This window comes from Myotis davidii, unplaced genomic scaffold, assembly GCF_000327345.1.
Source record: "Myotis davidii unplaced genomic scaffold, ASM32734v1 scaffold1059, whole genome shotgun sequence".
Lineage (NCBI taxonomy): Eukaryota > Metazoa > Chordata > Mammalia > Chiroptera > Vespertilionidae > Myotis > Myotis davidii.
Window position 1 is genome coordinate 89002 of NW_006290038.1, and position 2118 is coordinate 91119.

Consider the following 2118-nt stretch of genomic DNA (forward strand, 5'->3'; position numbering starts at 1 on the left):
AGCCCGAACCTCTGCCCGCCGCTCCCTGGTGGTCTAGTGGTTAGGATTCGGGGCTCTCACCGCCGCGGCCCGGGTTCGATTCCCGGTCAGGGAAGCTTTTCTTAGTCCTCGAGCCCGCATCCCACCCACCTTTTAGCCCTGCACCTCTGGGCCCAACCTGCCCGGTCACGCCTTCCATCCCAGCCCCCTGCCGCCTCGCCTGCTGGAGGCCTGCGGCTTTTCCCCTCCAGCGCCGGGAGCTCGCCTGGATCCCGACCGGACCCCGAGGGTGGCTCAGGGCGGCCCGTCTGCCAACCGTGGCCCCCGAGTACGTAGCCGGCAGCTGCAGGACTCGGACTCTCCAGCATCGGGGACAAACCTCGCCATCGACAGACCCTGCCGCCCCAGAGGGGTCCCGGGGAGGGGTTCCCAGTGGAAACGGCATCTATACCTTCCCGCGGGCGGCCGTCTGTTCCGAGTTAATTGCTTTTATGTATTTTCTCCGGCTGGTGTATTGTGGTGCAGTGAGCTATCTCACACCACCTGCTCTGTTTTCCACAAGACTGAGCTCTCCAGCTCTTCTAACAATCAGTCATGGGGGGTCTTCTCAGCCAGTGGAATTGGAACCTCAGAGATACATCCAGGAATAGGCATTCGTGTCCCTGCGTTTTGACAAATCTTTTAGTTGGGCCTCTGGTCTCGGGACCTGGAGTTCTTGCCCGTCACAGGGGCTTCTCTTCACAGGACCGTTTATTTGAACAGAACTGGCAGTGCCGCTGGGGCCCGCTCCATCCTGCTGCTGACCTCACCCTGCTCGCCAGCCTCTGTCACTCTCCAGGCCGGTCCAGGTGCCTGTGGGCTAATCTATGGGGTTGAGTTTAGGTTCCAAGCATGAAAGTTCATTTCAGCAAAGTGGTTCTTTGCTGTCTTCATTCTTGTGGTGGCAGGTTCCCTCCCTGGCTGTGGCCCAGCATACCGATGTAGTTTTGGCATCTTCACCTGTGTCCCCATCCTGCTCCATGTACTGTGGACCACCCCTGATTTCCAGTGTGTTGTGTGAATGCTAACCTTTCCAAATATTTCACTATCTCTACCCCTACCTCTACCTCTACCTCTACCTCTACCTCTATCTCTATAATCCTATCTAATAATAGAGAAACATGGTAATTAACCGTAACTTCGCTACCCTTCCCATTGGCTAATCAGCGAGATATGCAAATTAACTGCCAGCAACCACGCAACTGAAGCAAACAGGAGGCTTGCTTGCTCCAGTGATGGAGGAAGCCAAGGTTCCACGCCTGCCACTGCCTGCCTCTGAGCTTCCAGTTTAAGAAACATTGTTGCAAATATAGAAGCTAAACAATCCTCAGAAACTGCTTTCAGTCAGCCAGCCGGAGCTTGGAGTTGCAACATTGTTTCAATTATAGAAGCCAAACAGAGCTGGAGCCTAGCCTGAGAGCTAAAGCTGGCTCTCAGCTCCAGTGACAGCCATAGAAGGTAAATAAATCCCAGAATAAAAAAAAAAGAAAAAAAGGAGAGGTTGGGAGCTGCAGTCACCTGCAAGCCTGAAAACGGCTCTCAGCCCCTCACCCAGACTGGCCAGGCACCCCAGTGGGGACCCGCACCCTGAAGGGAGTGTGACAGCTGCAAACAGCCATCATCCCCTCATCCAGGCTGGCCAGGTACCCCAGTGGGGATCCCCACCCTGAAGGGGGTGTGACCAGCTGCAAACAGCCATCATCCCCTCATGCAGGCTGGCCAGGCACCCAAGCGGGACCCCCACCCTGATCCAGGACACCCTTCAGGGCAAACCAGCCGGAACCCACCCGTGCACCAGGCCTCTATCCTATATAGTAAAAGGCTAATATGCCTCCAGAACCCGGATCAGCGGAGCCGCGAGGCCTCACTGCCCCTGTGTCAAGTGGAGCCTCGAGGCCTCCCAGCACTGGGATCAGTGGAGCCGCGAGGCCTCCTGGCCCCTGATGCAGCGTGACAGGGAGCAGCACCCAAACCCCCTGATCGCCCTGCGGCTCTGTGTGTGACAGGGGGTCGGGCCACAACCTCCCTATCCGCCCTGCTCTGTTCGTGACAGGGGAAGGTGCCCCAACCCCCAGATCAGCCCTGCTCTGTGTCTATTTG

General features: G+C 57.1%; 1 non-coding gene across 1 annotated transcript; it reads left to right on the forward strand.

The window, feature by feature from the left end:
* Nucleotides 1-22: 22 nt before the first annotated feature.
* Nucleotides 23-94, forward strand: TRNAE-CUC. The gene has a single exon. It is a non-coding gene; the product is annotated as a tRNA-Glu (tRNA).
* The last annotated feature ends 2024 nt before the right edge of the window (nt 95-2118 follow it).